The sequence below is a fragment of the Gavia stellata genome, chromosome 33 (assembly GCF_030936135.1).
Source record: "Gavia stellata isolate bGavSte3 chromosome 33, bGavSte3.hap2, whole genome shotgun sequence".
NCBI lineage: Eukaryota > Metazoa > Chordata > Aves > Gaviiformes > Gaviidae > Gavia > Gavia stellata.
The window spans coordinates 4,288,602-4,303,199 of record NC_082626.1 but is presented as its reverse complement, the minus strand read 5'-3'; positions in this window follow the sequence as shown (position 1 = coordinate 4,303,199).

Genomic DNA, 14,598 nt, shown 5'->3' with positions numbered 1-14,598 from the left:
GCAGGAGTACCACCCCGCAACCTCACCTTGGCTGGCTCCAGCCTCATACCCAATTATCCAGCACACACACGGTCTGGCTGCCAGAATAGCAAATATTCCCTATTGACTGGATTACTCCTCTAACACTACAGCACTGGCTGTAACCCCGAGGTGCTACAGAGCAGGCTTTGGCTTCACCGAGTTATTTCCCACCCTTCAGCCAAGGGGCAAGGCTGGACAACCTGTTAGGAGCAAGCTGCACCCTCCTGGAGTAGTCCAGCCTTTGGCTTTTCCCTCGACGTAGACAGGAATTGCTTCTCAGGAAATCACCTACGGATTTAGAAGGCAAGGAAAGGACAGTCAGGGTGAGTTGGCTGCGCAGTCGCTCTGAGCTAGGCCATTTGTTGCATTTTGCATCACAATCCTTCACGGCATTTTATAGACAGAGCGAGAACAAATCATCTCGTCCCTCATTTACAGACGGGGCCACACAAAGATTTAAGGCCAAAACATCCGAAAGCCCACGTGCGAGACGAGACGAGGGGGGCGAGACCAGCAGCGGCGAGGCAGGCAGCCTCCATCCCCCTCCACATTTGACCCACAGCCCGCGTGCAGTCACATCGGCATCCCATGGGGAAAAAAGGGAGCAGTTTGGGAAGGCTCTCCTTCAGGGAGCAAAGCTCGCTCCCCGTCCAGCCCTGGGGGGAAGAAGGGGCCCCAACTCCCCCTCCCCACACAGAGAAAGGGCTGCAGCCTCCGGGGGCACCTCACCCCGCACCACAGCCCCACTCTGCTCCACCCGCAACCTCACCCCTACAGCCTCCCCAAAAAAGCACCCTGGGCGCGCCGGCACCGCCTCCCGCTTTCCTCCGGGGAGGGGACACAGCCACCACCACCCCAGCACGGGGGGGTCACCAGCGTCCCCCCACCTCTCCCCCCCGCGGGGCACACGGGGCACACTCACAGCCCGGTCCCCGCTGCCAGACGGGCTGTTGCCCTCCTGCCGAAGGCAACCGGGACTCCGGGCGGGCCCCACACCGCCATGGCAACGGCCAACGGCCGGGCGCCGGCAGGGGAGGGGGGCGCCGCCTTCGGGACAGGAGGGCGGACACGGAGGCGGAGGAGCCCGCGGCGCTCAGCACCCGGACGGCCCCGCTGAGGAGCCGCGGCCGCCTGCGGTCCCCCTGCGTCTGCCGGCTGGCTGGAGGGGACAGCCAGAGAGCACGGAGAGAGCACAGGCCTGCCAAAGGCTTCACGAGCTCACACGGCTTCGGCAGGGAGCCTCTGCCCCAGCACCACAGAGACCAGCTGCGCTTCCCTCATCTCCGGGGGCACGGGCACTGCAGAGGCCCGGCTAGCAGGGCCTCATCCCAGAGCAGGAACAGCCGCGCAGGGACAGCCTGCAATGGCCACGGCAAGCACGCGCGGGAATTGCCTCCAACGCACCCTCCTCCCAGCTCCAGCACGGCCACATCCCTGCGGGGGTCACCCTGAAACAGAGCAGCCATTGGAGACACTCAGGGCAGAGCCCAAAGGGTTTCTCCCCGGGCGCAGCACTGACCACGAGAAGAGCCACACGCCACCTGGACACAGCCCGTGTGCCAACAGAGCCCAAAATCAACTCACGCCCCACGGAGGTGCCAGCGCTGCCCTCAGAAGGGACCATCTGCTCTTCTCCTGCTCTCTGGGTGATAACTCGCACCCCAGTCCCACCCGCTCACCTGCTCGGCTGCCACCTCCCACCTCCCAGTCTGCCTGTGGCACGGCGCTCGGCACAGGCGACACCGGTGCACAAACCGGCACAGCCAACCTCGTCATTTCTCAGGGAAGCGCTGTAATAAGTGCACCCCGACAAGCACAGCCCAACAGACACAGCTCTACACTCTTCGCTGAAGCCAGGCTCCCCCTCACTCCCTCACTGAGGAGCTCCAGATGGGCTCTGAGCTCCATCACTGGGCACACTGCTGGTCCACTCAAACAGATGCATTTCACCCGAGTGCCTCTGCCCAGCACTCCTGTGCAGGGTCTGACACAGGGCTGAAGGGAGCTCAGGGCTTGCAGAGTTCTCCTCAAATCCCTCATGCCCATTTCAAGGCCAGAGATGCTTCTGCGACTAGGAAAACGGAACCGGCTGTTTCCATCATGGTGGAAAACTCAAGTTGCCTAAGATGGCAAACAAGAGCACTTCCAAAGCAGATATCTGGAGGTTAATTCCTGCTTCACAGTCAGCATCACTGGTGTTTCATTAAGAAGCCATCCAGGACACTTCCAAACTCTCAGCCTTGGGCAAATGCCACAGGACTGCAAAGTGTGAAATCATTATCTAAAAGAACATGTCACCCGTTCCTCTTCCCCACACTGCCTCTCCAGCAGAAAGGCTCCTGCCTAAACAACTAGACCTGAGAAGACCCACAGCCGTTAACGCACTTCACCTGGGAGCACGTGCATTGTGCTCCTGGGGAACAGCAAGCCTTCAGGCAGGGCTCACCCAGTGCCACAGGACAGGCACGTAGCAGAACGTCTGCCTCTCAGCGTACAGTCTCTTCCAAGGACTGAGCAACAAAATACAAATGTACGCAATAAAGTGTCACCCCTGGTATGCAGCACATCACCCTCTGGTGCCTTCAGCATGAGCACAACCTGGGCTCATCCTCCTCCCACCATGCGTCGACCTTGGAGCTACATGCTACGGGCAGATTCATTTTTGCCCTATGTTCCGTTCACTGCCACAGAATCGAGCCAGTCATTAACTGACGGAAACGCAGGGCTCTGAGGTCAGGTAACCAGGGCAAGATGTGACCTGCAGTTCTTCCCAGCCACTGCTTTCCTTCCATCCGCCTCACAGCAGCAAAGGCCAGCTTATTCACCCCCACTCTACCAGGCGGACATTGGGATATGGGTCCCATAGCCTGGCTATTTCACTGCACTTTCTCATCTAGATTAAGACCCAGCGAGATCTTACAGATCTTGCACAAAGTTTAGGCAGGTTTTTTTTCCTAGAGAGGCTCAACCCAAAGTAAAGCAGAATTCACAGTACAAGAGAAGCCCGGGATGGGGGAGCACAAACATGCTGGCCAGGGAGAAACATATGCTGACATTTTTGTTATGCACACACCTTGACTCCAAAGCCTTTTTCTCCTTGGCTCCTCCTCCCACATCCCAACTCTCATACATAAATCCCTTATTTCAACTCCTGGCAAATCTCCATCTGCTCCTGCCAGACCCTGGGCTGGACGTACCCAAGCCCATCACCTGGAGGGCAACTACACCAGCACGCGCAGCAACACGGTTTATCACTGTGGAAATTCCAAATGACAGCCCTGAAGAGGTCACCACTTGGGAAGAGCACATCAAGACAGTCTGCAGGAGCTAATTTCAGCCACCCAGGCTACAGAAGCACAGCACCCAGAGGGCCCCAGCTCTATCCCTGCGCTCAGCCAGGCTCTTCAGCCTCCCTGCAGCACCCATCACTAGAGGGAGAGCCTGGGTAACCCTTGCAAAACCTGCTCCCAGCCCCGAGGGAGGTCAGCTCCCTTTGCCAGGGCCTTAAACACCCAGACAAAATCCTGGCAGGCAGCAGGCAATAGCTGATGCAGCCCCGTGAAAGGGGAGCCTCGGAGACCCTGCTGAGCAAGCAGAAGGGGACCGGTGCTTGGGACCCCTCTGCAAAAAGCAGCTTTCTTGGATTCTCTTGGCTGTTGCACACAAAGCCCTCGGGGGACTCCGGCGTTTCCCAAAACACACATGTTCTGCCAAAGCTTCTTAATTTCCAATGGCAGAGAAGGTGAACACTGCAGATTATTACTTTTTCAAGCTAACGGGGGCTTTGAGGGGTAGGAATACACTGCATTCCCAGAGAGCACAGCAGGGAGGTGTCGCTGCAGCTGTACTCTACCAGCCAGAGTGCTGGCAGCTGAGCAGGGGGAGGCCACAGCCAGCTTGTCCAGTAGCTTCTTCACCATAACCTTGGCTCTTGATGGATACAGACACCAGGCAGCCCTGCCAAGCTGCCATTTTTGAACAGCAACGGACCCGAAATTAAAATCAACATGGGTGTACATACTTTGCAAGCCTACACACACGGTTCAGGACGTCCTGCAGGATGTAGAAGACTGCAGCCACCGCTTTCTGACCCAGTCCTGGGCTTCACCATGCTCGAGGGGGAAAAGTTGTAAGACAGACCATCCCTCTCACAGAGCTTGCTGCCAGAGACACAGGTGTAGCTGAGACAGGGAAGACCAAGTCTCTTCCAGGCTTCTTCCTCAGGACAGGGCTTATCAGTTCCAAGAACACTTGCAAGCTAGCCACAAAGTGAAGCATCAGCCATCTTCCCCAGGGGAGACCCACGCTTTCAAAAGGAGAGCCCAGAAGCTGAAATTCACACCACCACGGATGCTCAGGACCACCAACTCAGAGGAGGTACAGGGTTTACATCACTGCTCCTTCTCCATTCCTGGGGCTGTACATACAACCCCACAGGGACCAACAAGCCCCTCTTCCCTTGCCAACACCCTCTCTGTCCCATGAGCTCACCTCTGTTTTCCTTCACAATATCCAACTCTCACCATTAGGTTCACCTTGGAGCCACCATTCCCCATTCACACCTGGCTCTCAGTTGGCTGCCTGCGTTTCTGGCTCAAAGGACACATTTCAAGCAGCACAGACTGCAGCTAGTCCCAAGCAAGCAGAGAAGGGGGGATCACACTTGCACACAGCCCAGCACAGAAGCCCAGGGGATTTTCAAGGGGAATGTCTGACATAGAGGTTAGCAAGGCAGTAACTGGGGCTGTGATTGCCCGGAGACAATGCACAAGAAGATGGGGAGGCTCTGGATGGAGGTTCAGGCCTGACTCAGCAAGGTACAGCCACAGGGGCACCACAGGCTGGGGAGTACTGGGCTCTGGTGGTGCATTCCTTCCCCCTCCCACTTTTTTCCTGGGCTGCTCTATGATCTCAGGAATTCCAGCTGGGCCTCGGCCTTTGCGCAACGAGTTGGGCGGTTAAGCGTCCCTTGACTGTACCAGGAACTCTTGCATGGCTGAGGTGGGGAGCAGCACTGACTGTACCAAGCACTCCTGTTACCCAACTCAAGGTGGTAACGAGAGCGGGAATAACCAGCCATCCCCTGACAGCCTTGGAACATCCCTTACCTGGGCCGTAGCCCGAGTGAAACAGTACCAGTGTTGCTGGAATTCCAGTAACTTTCCAGTAACTTGCTGATGACTAAAGCCAATCATCTTACAAACCTACAAACAGCCGGCCCAAGTGAGCTCTCCTGGACCGCAGCGGGCTGCCACCAGCATCCTCCTCGCAGTGGGACGCCTCTCAGAGTTTCATGAACTCTCCAGTTTGTGAAATGTGGAGGACTGCTGCCAAAAGCTGGCGACGTGACCTGGGCTGAAACCTTCTCCTCCTTGAGGCTCAACTTGCAATGGAGGGGTCTGCTCCATTGCTGTCCCCAGAGCATCCCCCTTGGGCTCCACCACAGAGACAGCCTTGCAACTCTCCCTTACTTATAAAGCAGCACGGGGACTCCCAGGACAACCGGGCCACAGAGAAGAAACCTTCCCCATTTTCTTAACCAACCCAAAACCTTTTCTCTTTCCTACAGATAGAAAAAAATCCCTCCCGTGCCACAGGCGGCACAGAAGATGCACCAAGGATGACACTGACGGTCGCAGATTCGCACTCATCTAATGACAGCTCTGCCAGGGACCAGGCAAGGTGTTTGATCTCACAGGGACTCAGCTTTCCTACCTGCGAGGCAAGTCCAGCAATACTTATTTGGGAAAAGGACAGTCACAAGAGCTAGCAAACAACTCACATTCAACACAGTGCTGTTACTACTATGGAGAGACTTGTCTAGCCTCTCTCTCTGTAATTAGCCCCTTTCTCTAATGTCTGAGCAGCCCAGTGTTTTTAGCAACATATAGAATCAGCTTTCTTAGTAGAAAATGGTATCTTTTACCAGTCTAACTTGGTGGGAAGAAAAAGTATCACTGAGAAACCTGATCTTATCCGTACCCTTACAGCATGCTGGCTAGATCAACATATCTTTAAAACACATGCCTGCAGCAATCCTGAAAGGCAGGGGAAAAAGCATCTCGGCTTTGTGGATAGAACTGCAATGCAGATGATACTGCACAGGAAAATTAAGGTATAAGTTTATCACGCATCAGCTGTTCTCCAGCAACTGCCTACAAGCAGGGTCTTGTCCCATAGCAGACAAAAGGTCTCACACTCCACATTTGCTGTGGGGTTAGATGTCCGGCATATCTGCAGTCAGGTACAGCCGCCTGCCTGGAGAGTTTCACGAACTCTCCAGTGTGAAAAGTCCTTCCATGTCTCTCTTTTTTAATGCTTGCCTAGCTTTACTGTGCTCAGAGACAGAAGATGAAGCCCCATTCAGCCATGTGGCAACATGGGCTAGAATGAAATAGCACCCATTCATTCACAGATGACTTGCAGCTCAATTACTAACAGACCCAGAAGCAGCAAGGTGGAGAAAGGCAGTTCTGAACACACACACACACACACGCACGCGCGCGCACGCACACACAAAAACACACAAAAACACACGCGCACACACACACAGACACAGAGACACACAGATACACACACACACACACACACACACACACACACAGAGACACACAGACACACACAGACACAGACACACACACAGACACACAGACACAGAGGCAGAAGGGCTGCTGCACTTGGGCAGCTCTTCCCATCCAGTTCTTTTCTGAGCAGAGCAGCCCCAAGTGAAAACTGCCCTTCTTCAGCCATTTCAGGAGAAAAAGGGGGTCCATTTGCTCACCATTAGAATGCAATTTGCATAACTCAACATTGCCTTATTCTTACTGACTACAGCCTTCAGGGCATTTTCATTAACTAATGGCGCTGAAAGCAGCAGTCACCAATTTAGGATCTCAGGGGAGGTTTTGAGTGCACATCTGTATTAGTTGCAAATCTGACCTAACTCCTATTTACTTCAGACACAAGCAGGAGCAACTGACACAATTTCTATCAGAATTGGGCAGTCTGGATCAGGTCTTGATGTTACAGAACATCTTGAAAAACAAGGTCAAAAACAAGTGTTAAAAACAAGCAAGAAGAATCAGAAGAATGTAAAGAAGATACTGCATAACAAATGCACCTGGCACTTAAGTCATACTAAAGATAACGACTGTCTTCACTAACTCTCTACTAACTAGCAATAACGATTAACACAAGGACGAATCTTAGAAAAATAGAATGGACTGCCAAAACAGTGCCCTAGAGTTAACCTGTCTCATTATAATCTCCTTCTAACGCTAAAGAACACACCTCCTAGCTAGAAAAGCCCCCAACCCAATTAAGCCCCCTACTCTCTCAGCAGGTGTGGTGAACTAAAAGAGAACTATAACTTTAAGATGAAGTAAGAAAAGCATTAACCAAGAGTTAATTAAGGGGTAGAACCAGTAGGCCTAACTAACTTTGGTAATTGGTTTAAATACCTGTCATGATTTTAACCTGGTATGCATGTTAGGAGGAGAAATCCCCCATGCACCCGGCACTGCAATAAACCAATGTCGGCTTTCTAAACTATCATTTGGTTTGGAGAGTTTTCTTCGTTACAATTTTCGGTAACAGAATTTGGCGACCCAGATGGGACCTGCTCTCTGGAATCTTGATGGACCAGACGAATTGTGAGGACTCCTGAGCGCACTGGAGCATTTTCGCGGAGGCCCTCCGATTCCCTGGTTGGGTGAGTTTCTGTGACAGCTCTCTGGGAGACTAACGACATTGGTAGTTGATATTAATATTGATATTGGTATTGGTATTGGTTGCTTGCAAATAAGTCGTATCTGAATTCAGTACGTGTTGTTAAGTTGCTGGTATTGGTATCGGGAGTACACTACTGTATAATCTTGTGTAATCTGTATGCTACTACAGGGACGCCTGGAATCTGGATTTTGATTTGGACACATCTACGTGGTTGTTTTACATCATGGGTGCTGGACAATCTACTGAAGCGGGGATTCTTAAGTGTTCCCCTTTGGGGTGTATACTAAACCACTGGAGCAAGTTTGGGGGTGATCCCCTTACTCGGAAAAAACGGATAGAATATTGCAATCATTGGTGGCCTCTGCACACTCTGGATGATCAGGAGAAATGGCCTAAGAACGGAAGTATAAATTACAACATTGTGTTACAGTTAGTGCTGTTCTGTAGGCGTGAAGGAAAATGGGATGAGGTACCATACGTGAATTTGTTCTTTGCTTTGCGGGATCATTATAACATACGTAAGGAGTGTGGCTTGATTGCAAGTGAAAGTGGTGTATTAGCCCTAGAGGCAGAGAAAAAGAAAGCGCCTAAGTGGTGGTGTTCAGCGTGCAGCATCGGCAAGCGATGCAATAAATATAAAGAAAGTGGTGAAGAAGAGCAACAGGAGGAGGTAGAGATGTTGGTTGTACCAAGGAGGGGTAGGAACAGAAGGAGAGAAGAGTGAGACAATGATTCTGACAGTTCCAGCGAAGACGATTTTAGTCTGGTGGCGGGGAGAACTAGGAGGGGAAATGCTCGGAATGTACAGGCCAACGTACAAGCCCCCCTCAGACAAGCCGTAGGACCAGATGGAGCACCAGTTTGGGTAAAAGTGCCATTTTCGGTATCGGATTTAAAGGCATGGAAGGAGATGGCAGGTGTATATAGGGAGGACCCCGAGCGGGTGGCAAAGGTTATGGAGACTATAATCAAAAATCAGGATCCGGACTGGAAAGATCTGCAAGTTGTCTTGAATAATTTAGTTTCTTATGATGAGAAAAGATTGATTTTTGGCTAAAGCTAAGGAGGACGCAGAGTGCGTGCATGTTCAAGCTGCAACAGCAGGATGGATATAGGATCATTTCCCTTCCAATAATCCCAATTGGAATCCTAACATCCAGGCTCAAAGGTTATTATTATCCAAGTACCAACAAGTGATTCTGTATGGTGTCTGGAATGCAATTCCAAAATCAAAGAATTGGTCTAAATTGTATCAGGTCGTTCAGGGAAAGAATGAGGACCCCTCTTCCTTCTTTGAAAGACTAATGGAGGCTGCAAGAAAATACACTGATTTGAATCCAGACAATGAAGCAGACGCTGTCTCGTTGGTCCACATCTTTATGGGACAGTCTACATAAAACAGAAATGCCAGAAACTAGAGGGGGCAGATGCCCGCTCATTGGACAAAGTGTTAGAGCATGCCTGGAAAGTGTACAACAACAGGGAAAAGGTGGAGGAAGTAAAGCAGAGAAAGGAGAGGCTTAAAGATAGTAAGATGCTGGCAGTAGCCATAGCCCAAGAAACTAGCAAGTTCAGAGTTCCCATAAAGCGAAAAGGATTTCCTGGTGGAGTACGGAGGGTCGGAATGCTGCTGGAGATAAATCAGTGTGCTTACTGCAAACAGAAAGGACACTGGAAAAGGGAGTGCCCGCAGTTAAGAAGACAAGGTCGTGAGGAGATGCCAAATCAGGCTGCTAACATGATGACAATAGCTTCAGACTGAGGGAGACCGGGGGAAGAATCGGAACCCTCCCCAACAGAACCCCTGGTTAGAGTAAAGTTGGGGAATGAAAAAGTACAATTTTTAGTAGGTACGGGGGCCACTTATTTGGTATTGAATACATGCAAGGCTAATTTGAGTAATCAGAGTACATCAGTTATTGGTGCCACGGGGCAGAAAGAAAATCGGCCATTTTTCCAGCCTTTCAGGTTTACAACTGGGAAAAGGGTGTTAACCCATCGATTTCTCTGATTGCCCTGTGCCGCTAATTAGGACGAGACATATGAAGTAAATTGAATGCACAAACTACTTTTGAAAAAGGAAAAATCCAAATCCATATTCCTGACAATAAAGCTTTGGATGCTCAAGTTTTTATGTTACAGAAGGAAGCCGAGTTACAGGAAATACCAGAAGCAGCTGAAAATCCTGTAACTCCTCTGGTATGGGCTTCAGGAGCACCAGGACGATCCCGAGCGGCAGAACCGGTAATCATTCAGTTGAAACCAGACACCAGACCGGTAAGACAAAAAGAGTACCCAATTAAATTAGAGGCAAGAAAAGGATTAGAACCATTAATAGAACGATTCATAAATTTTGGATTACTAAAAGAATGTCAATCAGAATACAACACCCTGATCTTGCCAATTAAAAAATCGCATTCAGAAGAGTATAGATTGGTCCAGGACTTAAGGGCTAGAAATGAAATTGTACAGGATGTTCACCCAGTAGTGGCAAACCCGTATACTCTCTTGACCATCCTGAAGGAAACAGACCAATGGTTTACTGTACTGGACTTGAAAGATGCTTTCTTTTGCCTTCCGCTAGCAGCCGAAAGTCAAGAACTGTTTGCTTTTGAGTGGGAAAGCCCTAAGACCGGAAGAAAAACTCAATTGTGTTGGACAGCATTACCACAAGGATTTAAAAATAGTCCTACGATCTTTGGAAATCAATTACCCAAAGAATTAGAAGACTGGCAAAAGATGCATAAAAATACCACCTTACTGCAATATGTAGATGACACACTGCTAGCAACAAATGACAAGAAGGATTCCATACAAATGACAACAGAACTCCTCAACTTTTTGGGGACAGCAGGGTACAAAGTATCCCGGGAAAAGGCACAGATCGCTCAGCAGGAGGTAATATATTTGGGGTACACAATTTCCCAGGGCCAGTGTAGTCTTGGAACTGAAAGAAAAGAGGCCATTGGCCAGATCCCCGAACCTAAATCGAAACAAGAGCTCAGAGCATTTCCCGGAATGGCTGGATGGTGTCGCCTGTGGATAATAAATTTTGGACTCACTCCCAAACCCCTATATGAAGCTGTACAAGGGGAAGGAAATCTCCTTTTCTGGACTCAGGAGTGCAGAGATGCATTTATGAAATTGAAACAAGCTTTAATGAATGCTCCAGCCCGAGGCCTTCCGCATTTGGAAAAAACATTTGAATTATTTGTGCATGAAAGACTGCATATTGTCTCAGGGATACTGGCCCAGAAGCTGGGATCCTGCAAAAGACCCCTGGGGTATTCTTCAAAACAACTAGACAATGTTAGCAAAGGATGGCCAGCATGTCTCCGAGCAGTGGCGGCTACAGTATTACTGATCCAAGAGGCCTGAGAATTGACGCTTGGGCAAAAATTAACTGTATTTGTACCCCATGCAGTTACAGCAGTGCTGGAACAAAAAGGAGGACACTGGTTGTCACCAAGCTGGATGCTGAAATATCAAGCCATTCTTCTGGAACAAGACAATGTGGAGCTGAAAGTAACCACGATCCTGAATCCAGCGACCTTCCTAACTACTGATCCTGCTGGAGAAGAATTAGCACACGACTGTTTGCAAACTGTAGAACAGATGCACTCCAGCAGACCAGACCTGAAAGACCTACCGATAGAAAATGCAGACTGGGACCTGTTCATAGATGGGAGCAGCTTTATGCGGAATGGAACACGAAAATCAGGTTATGCAGTAGTAACTGGTAAGGAAGTGATTGAGGCCAAAGCTCTGCCATCCAACACTTCAGCCCAGAAAGCAGAACTCATAGCCTTACTGAGAGCATTACAACTGTCAAAAGGTGAAATTGTTAATATATGGACAGATTCAAAATTTGCCTTTGGAGTGGTGCATGCTCATGCAGCCACTTGGAAAGAAAGGGGACTCCTCACATCTCAGGGATCCCCAATCAAATACGGGCCAATGATCCAACAATTACTACCGGCAATTAATCCACCCCGATTAGTGGCAATTATGCATTGCAAGGTACATCAAACTGGAAATAGCCCAATGCATATAGGGAACCGCATGGCAGATAGAGCTGCGAGAGAAGCAGCTGAAGGTCAAATATTGCTAGTTTTGCCAGAAAGGGTTCAGAGCTTGGGACCTGAGAATCCGCAGTATGCACCAGAAGACAATCCATTGGCTAACCTACTGAAAGCAAACAAAAATCAAGAAGGATGGTGGGTAACTCCTTCACACCAAGTAATAGTTACACAAGAAATCATGCGTGAAATAGCCAATAGGCAACACCAAGAAACTCACTGGGGAATTCAAACAATGGTGGAAGCATTAAAAACACAAGTGCTAAGTGTACAAATGACTGGAATAATTAAGAGCATAGTGAAGAAATGTGAGTTATGCCTGAAGAATAATCCTCACCTACCCTGAAGACCTTTACCAGGGGTGACAAAGAAAGGAAACAGGAGACTATTGGCAAATAGAGTTTTCCGAATTACCACGGCAAAATGGATACCGAGATCTTTTAGTAACGTTAGATACTTCCTCAGGTTGGCCAGAAGCTTTCCCTTGTCGCACCAACAAGGCAAAAGAAGTAGCAAAAGTGCTACCTAAGGAAATAATACCGAGATTTGGGGTACCCATAGGACTATCTTCAGATAGGGGCCCACACTTCATAGCAGAAGCTGTTCAAAGTTTGACTAAAGCATTAGGGATAAAATGGGATCTCCATACCCCACGGAGACGTCAATCAAGTGGAAAAGTGGAAAGAATGAACCAAAGCCTAAAAAGACAGAGAAGTAAAATTTGCCAGGAGGCTCAGATACAGTGGCTGGATGCTTTACCCTTAGCTTTGCTACAGATACGCACCCAGCCTAGAACCAAAGAAAAGGTTAGTCCTTTTGAGATCATATACGGTAAACCTTATCAGATGACTGAAACAGGAGTTAATCCTGAAATTCCAGGAAGACATTACCTAAAAGAATATGTTATCTCTCTGGGAAAGTTTTGTCCTCTCTCCACAGATACATCCCTGTGAGCACGCCACTATCTTTGGACGTGCCTGTGCATCACTACCAACCAGGGGACTGGGCGTATCCGAAGACATGGTCAGACGAGCTGTTGAAAGAGAAGTGGAAAGGACCTCGTCAAGTTTTACTCACCACCCATACTGCTTTCAAGCTGGAGGGAGTCGGTCCGTGGATACATCGCAGCAGCATCAAGCCAGCCGCGTCACCACAATGGACTGTCAAACAAGAGGGACCTTTACGTTTAAAATTAACGTGGGAATCATGAAGTTCTGGGTTATATCGCTTGCAGCGATGTCAGGAAGTGCGGAAGTTGATACAGATGGAGAGGTCAATACAGATTTGGATGAAAACCTAATTCTAACCTTGATACAAGGGTTTGGCAAAATGCATCGTCTTACCAGTGTTACAGCATGCGTCCCAGCCCCTCACTCGGCCAGTCAGCCCATCCCATGGGGCACTATACAGGTAAATTTATCTTTACTAGAGGAACACGACAACATCACAGGAGCCTTTAAGCAGGCCAATGTCTCTTACTATTTAGACAAAGACAATAAACGTAGACAGAGAGGAAGCGATGTTTTACAAGATGCTACTTTTTGGAGATCAGGGGACAACAGAGCAGTATTTGGGAGAGGCTCGGAAAAACAGTGTCCCAAGGGATCACATCCCTTACATGCCCAGTTTCTGCAAATAGCATTGGCAGCCTCTGGCGGACAGAACCATTGAAAGAAACATATGGAAGTAATAAAAATCTAACTACTTCAAAAGGGGGGATTGATACCAAAGAATTAAGGTAAAAACCAAAGTGGCCAAACCTAAACCGTGATCATATACGAGCAATTAATGACCCTAACTGCATCGCTGAACTCCTATAATGATAATCCCAGAACTTCAGACTGAACTAATATCCAAACCACTGAGAAGACTTGGTATCGACTATGCATAAGATAACTGATTTTTCCACAGAATTGCTTCAATAAGGCTCTTAGAAATTATTATTAATAATATTGGTAGTATTATAGTATTAATAGTATTATTGCGTGCATAATCAGGTTAGAATTGAAATATTTTCTATTCTATTTCTTTTTCCAGGTTGTAAGAGGACAGGTAGATTTGAGAATGTGTGACAAGGTTAATCACCTTCTGTTTAGTTGGTGAAATCCAGGTAAGAAGGATTGAGGCTTACGGAAATTATAAAATATATCCAGAAGTTTCAAAGGGGGGAAATGTTACAGAATATCTAGAAAAACAAGGTCAAAAACAAGTGTTAAAAACAAGTAAGAAGAATTAGAAGAATGTAAAGAAGATAGTTCATAACAACTGCACCTGGCACTTAGACATGTTACAGATAAAGACTGTCTTCACCAACTCTCTGCTAACTAGCAATAATGATTAGCACAAGGACGAACTGTAGAAAAAGAGAATGGACTGCCAAAATAGTGCCCTAGAGTTAACTTGTCTCATTATAATCTCATTATAATACTAAGGAACACACCTCCTAGCTAGAAAAGCCCCAACCCATTTAAGCCCCCTACTCTCTGAGCATGCGTGGTGAATTAAAAGAGAACTGTAACTTTAAGATGAAGTAAGAAAAGTATTAACCAAGAGTTAATTAAGGGGTAGAACCAGTAGGAATAACTAACGTTGTTAACTGTTTTAAATACCTGTCATGATTTTAACCCGGTGTGCATGTCAGGAGGAGAAATCCCCTTGCACCCGGCGCCGCAATAAACATGCCTGCTTTATAACTCTGTGTGAGTTGTGAAGTTTGTTTCCGCGTGTCAATACCTCTTTCCCAGGCTCTCAGTTTTATTATTTCCAT